Source organism: Sarcophilus harrisii, chromosome 1, assembly GCF_902635505.1.
Source record: "Sarcophilus harrisii chromosome 1, mSarHar1.11, whole genome shotgun sequence".
Taxonomy (NCBI): Eukaryota; Metazoa; Chordata; class Mammalia; order Dasyuromorphia; family Dasyuridae; genus Sarcophilus; species Sarcophilus harrisii.
The window spans coordinates 149814488-149826864 of NC_045426.1; the positions used below are offsets into that span (position 1 = coordinate 149814488).

Sequence of the window (12377 nt, forward strand, 5' to 3'; positions counted from 1 at the left end):
TTCATACTGAGGCATGATCTCATGAGCAGCACTCAATCAGAGGACAAAAATTTAGTAAGCCATTGTTACAGTGGCACAGCAATCCAATTCCATATAGAAAAGCAAGAAAAGCAATTCATGTCATGAGCCAAAGGGTGAATACATATGACACAAAAATAGCAATAATATAATAATAAAAATAATAGTAGTAGTAATAATAATAATAATAAAGTGAAAAATCAAAACTTACACTTTTGCTCCGTGAAAGATCACTCATGTTTTTTTCCATGGTGGTATAATATTCAGGAATTCAGATCAGTGCTAGAAGTCTTACTGCCCTTACTCCAAGCCAATCAAATGCCAAATGACATACTGAAGAGAAAGCAAAGAAAAACAAAATTCAATAGATGTTTAATTCATGTGATTAGAAATGTTGTCTATAATCTGAGTGGTGATTGGACTATTCTCTTAAATAAATGATAAAAGGAAGTTAGTAGGTATAATATATGAAGCTATATAAGGACATATAAATGATTTTTTCAAAACTGTTTTTGCTAAACACAAGGTTCTAGACTTTCACAATTTTTTCTACATTAGACTTAACCATTAGAAATTATTTTTGGTAGATACAAAGGTAAATTTGTAAGACATTCCTCAAATTTCAATATCTATCTATATGAATCTCTATCTCTATACATAAATGTTAGTAATCACTAAAAGGCAGATAATGCCTTTAACCTAATAATTTAAATACCCAAGAAACAAACAGAAAAAATATACTCAGTAACTGCTTTATTAGGTTACACATTTGTTTGCTTGTTTTCTCATCCTTAGAATGAGAGATGAGATATAAAATTCAGTGACATAGTAGATATATTACCTTAAATGTAATTTAAAAATATTTTTAAATAGTTATAGAAAGTCTCAGTAAATTATTGTCCATATCCTCCCTTAAAGTAGGAGGGGATGTGAACAAGACTAATACAAAAGGTTATGGGTTGCTTTATATATCATTGTAGAGATTGCCTACATTGATGCGATTATGATGCTATAGAAATATTAAAGAATGTTTCCCTGGACACCAGGGATTATATTGTCTTTCATCTTTGCATATCCAGTGATTTTCTTAGTATTTTTCACTTAGTAAGAATTGATAATTGCCTAGGCAATAGGTAAAATCCAAAAATATTTTGATAGACTGGGTTAAATCTACAGAGATGAAATTTAATGAGGATAAATGAAAACCCCAACACAGGTTCAAAAATCAATTTAAAAAGATAAAGAGGGGGGAGACATAATTATGTAACACTTCATTTAGAAATTTAATCTGTAGATTTTAATAAGAGTTCGTTTTAAACATGAGTTAATAGTGTGATATGGAAGTCAAAAAAACTAATCCAATTTTAGATTATGTTGAAAGAGGCATAATTTCTAATAATAATGATAGTTTATAATACTTTACCTTAATTGACTAGATCTGTAATGTATTCAGTTTAGAGAACATTTTAGGACCAACACTAAGATAGGATAATATCCAAAAAAGGGTAACCAATATGGCAAAATGCTTATAGATCTAGACCCTATATTGTATCAGTACAAATTCCTTATTTTACAAGTGAGGAAACCAAGACCTGAAGAATATAAGCTATTTGCCCAAGAAATGATCAAGAAGTAGAGTCAAAATGACAGAGCAATAGGAATTATTTTTGCCTTAGTCACCTAGCACACCAACTCTTCAACAACCTAGAAAACAAACTAGATCAAATTTTCATCTAGAAAGCCAAGAAAAAGTCATTGTGAGTCATTGTTTCATCCCAAAGTACTTAGGAAATCATGGAAATCTGTGAATACTGGTATAGAGGCTGGCAAGAAGCAGAACTCCTCAACAGTGTTGGTAAAGACAAGGAGTTTTGGAACATCCAGGAATAGAAAGGGGAGCAAGGCAGAGAAAAAAGAAATAAAACACAGTAGAGCACAAAAGAGATCCCAGAGCACACCTAAACTAATACTGACAGCAAGAAAAGGTATCATATAATATCTCTGTTGTTCATTTCCCAGTTATATGCTGTAGAAGTAGAGCAGAGAGGACAAATTGTGAGTCATCAGGGCTGTAGCTATGTATTGAGCAAAGAACAAATTTGAGAAACATAGTTATGAGGATGTGAGCCCAGAGACATAGCAGTAATTCATTTCCAGCCTATATTCCAGCACATGAGCCTACAGTGGAATGGCCAGGGCAGGAGACTAAGAGCAAAGGGGAGGCAGGAATTCAGACACTATGAACCTGCAGAAACTCAACTATACACAAACCCATAGTTGCAAACCTGCAACAAAAACTTGTAAGACTCAGACCAGAAAATCAGTGACTAAAATTCTGAATGTATCATGTCACTTTGAAAAGCATTGAAAATTTTCATGATCCCAAAATAAGCTATGACAAAAGTAGAAGGATGTAAAAAAGACAAAAAGTTCAGAAAGATATCTACCTCCCCCAAAAATGGAAAAGTATCAAACACTAATAAAAAGCCCAAAGTCTAGTCTGTAAGAATTAGGGAGAAAAAGTACCTGACTATAAAGAATTATTCTGGTAGTAAGAAAGTTCAAGAAAACAGACACATAAATAATGGCTTGAAAACATCTACAAGCAAACCCTGAAAAGAAAAAAAAATGCATATTGGACTCATGAATAATAAGAATTCCTGGAAGAGTTAAAGGGATTTAAAAGAGCAAAAAAAAAAAAAAAATATATATATATATATATATAAATGGTAGGAGGAAATGAGAAAAAGAAATGTGAGTCATGAAAAAAAATAAGAAAATATAATTGATAGCTTAGTAAAAGTAAGTACATAATATTTCTGAAGAAAATTGCTCCTTAAAAATTAGGATTATCCAAATGTAAACTAATTATTCCATGAGGCACTGAGAAATAATGAAAAAAAAAACTGAAAGAAATAAAAAAATATAAAATGCCTAATAGAAAAAAAAAGCAACATAAACTTCTTAAGAGCAATGATTATCTTTTGTTTTATTATGTGTATCCCCAATGCTTAGTATAATGCCTGGTACAAAGTAGGTCCCTAATACACATTTATTGATTGATTGATTGATTGAAAATAGATCAAAAAGAGATCATTTAGGAATCATTCAACAAAAAATCTTGATATTATATTTCAAAAATTATAAAAGAAAACCATCCAAATACCTTTGAACAAGAGGGCTTAGTAAAAATAAATAAAAAATGAAAATATATTCCTTCAATTATCTCTTGAAAGACATTCCAAAATGAAAATTCCCAGGAATCTTATAACAAAAATCTAGAACTCTCAGGTCAAAGAGTAAATATTGAAAGCAACCAAAAAAAAAGATAATTCAAGAGAGAATTATGTAAATTTTATAATTTAGTTTTTTTTGTTTGTTTTGTTTTTATCTTTTACCATTTTAAGTGTCACACACTTATCAAAAAAGTCAACCCTTTTTTGCCTTTTAGTTCACAGTGTATCTATTATAGTGGCCAGTTTCCCCTCTTCACTATTCTATTTCAGGCCCCTACTATTTCTTCAAATTACTGTAATAATTTCCTAATTTGTTTCCTTGGGTCTAATTTCTTAACTTTATTTACTTCATTTCACAAAAATGCACTTCACTAACTTCTTCACTTCTTCACTTCTAATGGCTTCCTTCACAATATTGTCAAACTAATCTTTTTAAGTCATCTGCACTCAGGGAAAGGACAGTGGAAACTGAATGTGGACCACAATCTAGTATATTCACTCTTTTTGTTGTTGTTTGCTTATATTTTGTTTTCTTTCTCATTTTTTTTTCCTTTTTGATCTAATTTTTCTTGGGCAGCAAGATAATTGTATAAATATGTATAGAGTAATTGCACATGTTTAACATATAATGTATCATTTACTGACTGGGGAAGAGGATGGAGGAAGGGGAGGAGGAAATTAGAACACAGGGTTTTGAAGGGGTGAATGTCAAAAACTATTCATGTATATTTTTAATAATAAAAAGCTTTAATTAAAAAGAATCTATTTGCCCCTTCCAAAAATTAATTTTTTAAATATATAGTTATTGGTAAAATATGAGGAGTTCCCCAGACATCATGATTAATATTACGGAAACTATTGAAAAGTGTCAACTGTAATGCTGTGTCATCCTTCTCTTGTGAAAGTGTTGATTTTGCCCAAATTAACACAAGAGAAAATAAATTACTTAAACAGTCCCATTTTAGAAAAAGAAATTGAACAGGCCCTCAATAAATTCCCTAAAATAAAATCTCCAGGACCTGATGGATTCAAAAGTGATTTCTATGAAATTCTGTAAGGAAAAATTAATTCCAAAATTATGTAAACTATTTGACAAAATGGGCAAAGGAGTCCTGCCAAATTGCTTCTATGACACAAATATGGAACTGATATCTAAACCAGGAAAAGCCAAAACAGAGAAAGAAAATTACAGACCAATCTTCCTAAATAAAATAAAATAAAAAAAGAGTTTACAGCAACTTACCAGCAGGATAATACACTATAAATAAGTGGGAGTTAGACCAGGAATGCAAGACTGATTCAATATCAGGAAAACTATGACCATAATAGATCATATTAATAACAAAACAGAAATCATATGATAATCTCAATAGATGCAGAAAAAGTTTTTGACAAAAATACAACACACATCCCTATTAAAAACACTAAAGAGCGTAGGAATAAAAAAAGTTTTCCTTAAAATAATAAACAGTATCTGCCTAAAACCAACAGCAAGCATTATTTGTAATGGAGAGAAGCTGAAAGCAACTCCAATAAGGACAGGGTGAAAAAGAATGCCCACTATTATTCAATGTTGTACTAGAAATGTTGGCTTTAGTAATAAGAAAAGAAAAAGAAAAGAAAGAAGTTAGCATAGGTAATGACGAGATAAATCTATCACTCTTTGCAAGTGTATGCTGATATAATTAGAGAATCCTAGAAAATCATCCAAAAATCTGCTTAAACAATTAACAGCTTTAACAAAATTGCAGGTTATAAAATAAACCCACACAAATCATCAGCATTTCTACATATTACTGACAAAGCTTAACAGCAAGAGATAGAAAAAGAAATTCCATTTAAAATAACTACAGACAAAATGAAATGTTTGGGTGTCTACCTGCCAAGACAAACATGAACACAATTACAAAACACTTCTCACACAAATAAAGCAAGATCTAAACATATGGAAAATATCAATTGTTCATGGGTAAGCTGAGATAGTGTAATAAAAATTACAATTCTGCCTAAATTGGTTTACTTGTTCAGTGCCATACCAATCAAACTGCCAAATAATATTTTTAGAGGTAGAAAAAATGACGAAATTCTTTTGAAATAACAAAAGGTCAAGAATGTCAAGAGAATTAAAAGGAAAATACAATGGATGGTGGCCTAGCAATGACAGACCTAAAACTATATTATAAATTAGTAGTCATTAAAACCATTCGATAGAAATAGAGTAATGGGTCAGTGGAATAGATTAAATATCTAGACAATAAACAGTGCTATAGTAATCCAGCTTCTGGGATAAGAACTTACTATTTCAAAAATATTGCTGGGAAAATAGGAAAATAATATATTAGAAACTCAGTATAGGCCTATAATCTCACACTCCATACCAAAATAACGTTAAAATGGGATTATGATTTGGTCATAATGGGTGATACCATAAGCAAATTAGAAGAGCAAAGAATAATATACCTATCAGATTTTGGAGAAGGGGGGAGTTTATTTCAAAGAAGAACTAGAAAACACTATGAAATGAAAAATGGACAACTTTGATTACATTAAATTAAAAAGATTTCACACAAACAAAACCAACACAAACAAGATTAAAAGGGAAATACAAAACTGAGGGAAAATCTATACAACCAGTGCTTCTCTTAAAGGTTTCATTTCTGAATGATATAAAGAACTTTGTCAAATTTATAAAAATATGTCATTCTCCACTTGATAAATAGTCAAAGGATATGAACAGTTTTCACATGATAAAATTAAAACCATCTAAAGTCATATGAAAAAAATGCTCCAAATTACTATTGATTAGAGAAATGCAAATTAAAGCAACTCTGAGTTATGGCCTCACACCTCTAAGATTGACTAAGATGACAGGAAAAGATAATGATAAATGTTGGAGGGGATATGGAAAAACTGGGACACTAATGCATTGTTGGTGAAATTGTGAAATGATCCAATATTTTGGAGAGGAATCTTGAACTATGTTCAAAGAGTTATATAAAACTATGCATACCCTTTGTAGTATATGAAGGTAATAGAATATTATTGTTCTATAAAAGTATGAACAAACTGATCTTAGAAATCCCTGGAAAGATTTACATGAACTGATGTTGAGTGAAACAAGCAGAACCAGGATTACATTGTACATAGTAACAGCAAGATTTTATGATGATCAACTATGAAAACTTGGTTCTTCTCAGTGCTTCAGTGATTCAAGGCAATTTCAATAAACTTTGGATAGAAAAAAATCAACACATACTATGTTCACTTCTTTCTTCTCTCTTTTGTTCTGATTTTTCTCTCCCAACATGATTCATAAATAAATGTATTGTGTTATAAATATGTGATGTCTATTGCATAAATTAAATAAATAAATATATGAAATTATGTGTATTAAAATGTTTATATATATATATATATATATGTATAACCAGAAAAAAGAAAACAATTTTTTTTAAAAAAAGACAAACATGAAAGTGTTGCTTTAAATTGTTCTTATGCCATTTCACAAGTTAAGGCCATGGCTCTATCTAGCTCATAAATGGCCTTAAAGTAGGATTTAGTGTTTTTATTTATTATATAGCATCTTCTTCTCTAGAGAATCTCCAAATCCATCTTCCAAAAGACTAATATTGTACACTGGGTACAAGAAGTGTTCAATGATATCAATTGATCCATATAAACAGAGAAAAATAAAATAACAATTGTGAGGCTGTGTAATGCAGAAGATAGATCACTGAACTTGCAGTCAGAAGAATAACTTTCCAATTCTGCTTTATAGACTTAGAAATTGTGTGATTATGGGTGTTACCCCCTTTCTGAATACCTATTTCTTCATGTATAAAATGGAGATAACAATTTGTGTACTACTTATTTAACAGGATTTGATATGAGGGAGGCACTTTAGAAAACCATGAAGTATTATAGAAACATTAATGATTTTATTCATCATTTTAAACTTGAAATGATATGATTGAATGGATTTTTATAAAATCCCATTTTTGAAACAGTTTTTGTGTATTGCTCCCAAGGTAGCCAAGCCATCCACTGCTAATATTAGAGAGTTTTATGGCACCCACTCTGAACCCTTGCCCTGACCAGTATCTCAGATAACACAATCAATACTTATAGAACTTAAACAAAAGTTTTCCAATATTCCATGTTATATGCAGATTTTTGAATGAAATATTCTCCCACTCTAAAAATAAACATTTTTGGACTTATCTCTTTTAAATATAGGGATGCGACCATCAATATTACCTTACTTTAATTTCCTGTCACAGATAAAAAAAAAAAAACCTACAAAAGCTTCTTTGAACTATCTTTCAAAAGTTCCACCTTCCCACTCCCTAATCATGGCACCCATCACTCATAGCTAGTGGAAGATGATCCCTGTAGTTCTGTTATATGAATCAATCATAAAACAGCTTGCTGTGTAGTTTCCTTGCTTGGGTCCAAATATCAAAGGAATCCCTTGGAATATGTCATCATCTATGAATTTACAATAGAGTCATTGAGAGCCATAAGGAAAATAGATTTCATAGTCATGGCAGGAGGAGAAAGAAATGTTGAGAGGATAGTATCCTGCAGAGTGTGTGATTCAAACCTCTTGACTATCCACCAAAAAGATGTTATTTATAAAGATAATTTTATAATATGCATATCCCTTCGGTCATAATAAAGGAAGAAGCAAGTTCCCCCCCCCAGGCACTTTATATATTGAGATGTGAGAATACAGCTAAGTGATTTGATGCTTTAAATATGTGCAGATAATCTTTATAGGAAGCAGAATGAGGATCACAATTTTAAAATGATATTTATAAAAAGAAGTCAGTCACTTTGTCTTAAAGACTAAAGTCATATCCTTTCTGGCTTTAGAAGATATTAGAGTAGGCCATATACCTTTTGTCCAAATATAGATGCTTTACTCAGAACTGTCTTAAAAATAAATCAAGCACATATACATAGAGTTTTCATTCTTCTAGTGGAGCATTTGAGATAGGCAATTTCATCAATTGATTTTTCTAGCACATTTCATAAAGTTTTTGATGCTTCCATGCATCAATTTACATGAAGTTCCACTTTCATTCTTCATAAAATTCACACTGTGAGCAACCACTCTTGCAAGCCCCATTATGACTGCATTATTTTTTTTAAAGCCCAGCCAAACTAGGAACTTGGATCATATGGAATACAACAAGATACTGAAGTAAATATAACTAGATTATAGGAAAGGAAATAAAAGAGATTATATTGGTTATATGGACTATAATCCTCCCCAAAGCTTCAAAATATAAGTTTTCTTAATGAGATATCAGCATAATAGATCCACTCCAGCACTAAGCATCTAAAAAAAAGGATGCCCTCAAGCTAGTATTTTCTTCACTGAATTATTGTTATCTAAGAACTAGCTGAGTGCAGACTACACAAACAGATAAACTGGACAAAAGTAAGGGAAATCTAACATTAATTTTAAAAAATGAATAGCAGAGAAAATAACTCAACCAAAAAACTGAAGAAGGGAAAGAAAATCAAAACCAATCAATTCATTGCCTCTGAAACCAAAAAGCCATTAGCATCCTTGTGGGGGGAACAAACCTCCTGTGATGGGAGTCATTAAGACTAAGACAGATTGGAAACTGTGCAAGCTCCCTAGTTTCTGTCTGGGATAAGATGCAGATTTTTAATCAACAGTTAATAGTAGTCATCACTAGTTATAACTAGCAAAAATAAAACCAAGTGATAGTTGGGCAGATTGGAGATTTGAAGTATTTTTTCCTCATTTTTTCTGAGTGCTAATGAGATAAACAGTCTCACCATCTCATTAGTATTAAAGAGAGCAAAAAATGCCAGGATCAGTTAAGTAGGAAATAATAAAGTGGTATTGCCATGAGAAAAGCATCTTAGCAAATTCTTTCTAATATTTCACCCTATAACTTTTTTTCATTTCTAATGTATAATTAAAGGAGGGGTTCTACTCATCTTTTCCAAGAAAATTAGTTCTACCTTTTTTATCACATAAAAAGTTATAGGTTGGTCCTAAAGAAGAGATGAAGAAATAGCTCTTTCCTCTTCATGGAAAAGTAGAGGATATAGGTACAAGATGTTAGATATGGTGGCAGATATAATCTCAAATGGCTTGCCTTAAGTGTTTTTGTTTATTATGGTGCAGGGGTACAGTATGGATATCAAAGTGACTCAGTGGATAGAGGCCTGGGACTGGATTCAGGAATACCTGCATTCAGATATGTTCTCAGATACTTAGGAGCTGTTTGATTCTGGACAACTCATTTCACTTTATTTATCTCAGTTTCCTTATCCATAAAATGAGTTGGAGAAGGAAATAGAAAATCACTCCACTATCTTTGCCAGTGAAAGTATAAATGGAGTTATGAAGAGTCAGATAAAACTACTAAACCAACTGCTAAACCAAAAATAAATGTGTACAGTATACAAAGCTTGGCTGCAATGATAAGGCTTACGGGTGGGAAGAGATTGTATAGAGAGAGGCTACTATATCTGAAAATGAGTGTGAAGTAAAAATGAGAGAGACATCAATAAAACCAATTGCCCCACAAAAAAGTCTGCCCTTCCAACCCATTCTTTTATATATATATAATAGCTTTTTATTTACAAGATATATGCATGGGTATTTTTTCAGCATTGACAATTGCAAAACCTTTTGTTCCAACTTTTCCCTTCCTTCCCCCTAACCCTTCCCCCAGTTAGCAGGTTGACCAATACATGTAAAATATGTTGAAGTATAAGTTAAATACAATATATGTATACATATCCAAACAGTTAATTTGCTGTACAAAAAAAATCAGACTTTGAAATAGTGTACAATTAGCCTGTGAAGGAAATAAAAAATGCAGGCGGACAAAAATAGAGGGATTGGGAATTCTATGTAGTGGTTCATTGTCATCTATCTCCCAGAGTTCTTTCGCTGGGTGTAGCTGGTCCAGTTCATTACTGCTCTATTGAAACTGATTTGATCCATCTCATTGTTGAAGAGGGCCACATCCATCAGAATTAATCATCATATAGTATTGTTATTGAAGTATATAATGATCTCCTGGTCCCGCTCATTTCACTCAGTATCAGTTCATATAAGTCTCTCCAGGCCTTTCTGAAATCATCCTGCTGGTCATTTCTTATGGAACAATAATATTCCATAATATTCATATAACACAATTATTCAGCCATTCTCCAATTGATGGGCATCCACTCAGTTTCCAGTTTCTGGCCACTACAAAGAGGACTGCCACAAACATTCTTGCACATACAGGTCCCTTTCCCTTCTTTAAAATCTCTTTGGGGATATAAGCCCAGTAGTAATCCTGCTTGATCAAAGGGCATGCACAGTTTGATAACTTTTTGAGCATAGTTCCAAATCATTCTCAAGAATGGCTGAATGTATTCACGATTCCACCAACAATGTATCAGTGTCCCAGTTTTCCCACATCCCCTCCAACATTCCACATCATCTTTCCCTATCATTCTAACCAATCTGACAGGTATGTAGTGGTATGTCAGCATTGTTTTAATTTGCATTTCTCTGATTAATAATGACTTAGAGCATCTTTTCATATGGCTAGAAATAGTTTCAATTTCTTCATCTGAGAATTTTCTGTTCATATACTTTGACCATTTATCAATTGGAGAATGGCTTGATTTCTTATAGAGTCAATTCTCTATATATATTGGAAACAAGGCCTTTATTAGAACCTTTAACTGTAAAAATGTTTTCCTATTTTCTTGCTTCCCTTCTAATCTTGTCTGCATTAGTTTTATTTGTACAAAAGCTTTTCAATTATGTCATAATCAAAATTTTCTATTTTGTGATCAGTAATGATCTCTAGTTCCTCTCTGGTCATAAATTCCTTCCTCTTCCACAGGTCTGAGAGGTTCTTCTAATTTATTTATAATCTCATTCTTTATGCCTAGGTCATGAACCCATTTTGACCTTATCTTAGTGTATGGTATCAAGAATGGGTCAATGCCTAGTTTCTGCCATATTAATTTCCAATTTCCCCAGCAATTTTTGTCAAACAGTGAGTTCTTATCCCAAAAGCTGGGGTTTTTGGGTTTATCAAACACTAGATTATTAAAGTTATTAACTATTTTGTCCTTTGAACCTAACCTATTCCACTGATCAACTAGTCTATTTCTTAGCCAATACCAAATAGTTTTAGTAACTGCTGCTTTATAATATGATTTTAGATCTGGTATAGCTAGGCCACCTTCATTTGATTTTTTTTTCATTAATTCCCTTGAAATTCTTGACCTTTTTTTTCATACAAACTTTGTTGTTATTTTTCTAGGTCATTAAAATAGTTTTGGGGAGTCTGACTGGTATAGCGCTAAATAAATAGATTAGTTTAGATAGTATTGTCATCTTTATGACATTTGCTCACCCTATCCAAGAGTATTTAATATTTTTCCAATTGGTTAGATCTGACTTTATTTGTGTGGAAAGTGTTTTGTAGTTTTACTCATATAGTTTCTGATTTTCCTTGGCAGATAGATTCCTAAATATTTTATATTATGGGTAGTTACTTTAAATGGAATTTGTCTTTGTAAGTCTAACTGTTAGATTTTGTTAGTGATACAAAAGAATGCTGATGATTTATATTGGTTTATTTTATATCCTGCAACTGTGCTAAAGGTTTCTTCCAACCCATTCTTGATGAAGTACCTTTCAAATTATTCCTAAAAACTAATCTTTATTTTTATTCAGACAGGTCTATGAACATGAAACCATTATCTACTTCACAATTTTTTGGCACAGCAGGAAAGTGACAAGTATGATTATTCTCACTGAAGGATGACTGAAAAGTCCTGGAAGGTTGCCCGAGGTCAATGGGAAGACACTGATGATGACTCATCTGATAGCTGGTCAGTGGCACTAGGAAAGTCTGAATTTTGTTCTGTGAAATCTCAAACAAAGAAGATGCATCTGAGATTTTTCTTTGTTTTTTTTTTTTCATAATAGCTTTTTATTTTTTAAATACATGCAAAGATAGTTTTCCACATTCACCCTTACAAAACCTTGTTTTCCAAATTTTTCTTCCTGCCTTCCCACCTCTTCTCTCCCAGACGGCAAGTAATCCAATATATGTTAAA

The 12377-nt window shown here is 31.9% G+C and overlaps 1 long non-coding RNA gene across 1 annotated transcript in view; it reads right to left on the minus strand.

Moving 5' to 3' along the window:
• Positions 1–283: 283 nt before the first annotated feature.
• Positions 284–12377, minus strand: part of LOC116420899 — a 400151-nt gene continuing 388057 nt past the window's right edge. The window contains exon 3 of the long non-coding RNA XR_004231347.1: positions 284–351. This is a non-coding gene — a long non-coding RNA (uncharacterized LOC116420899). The remainder of the gene's footprint in view (positions 352–12377) is intronic.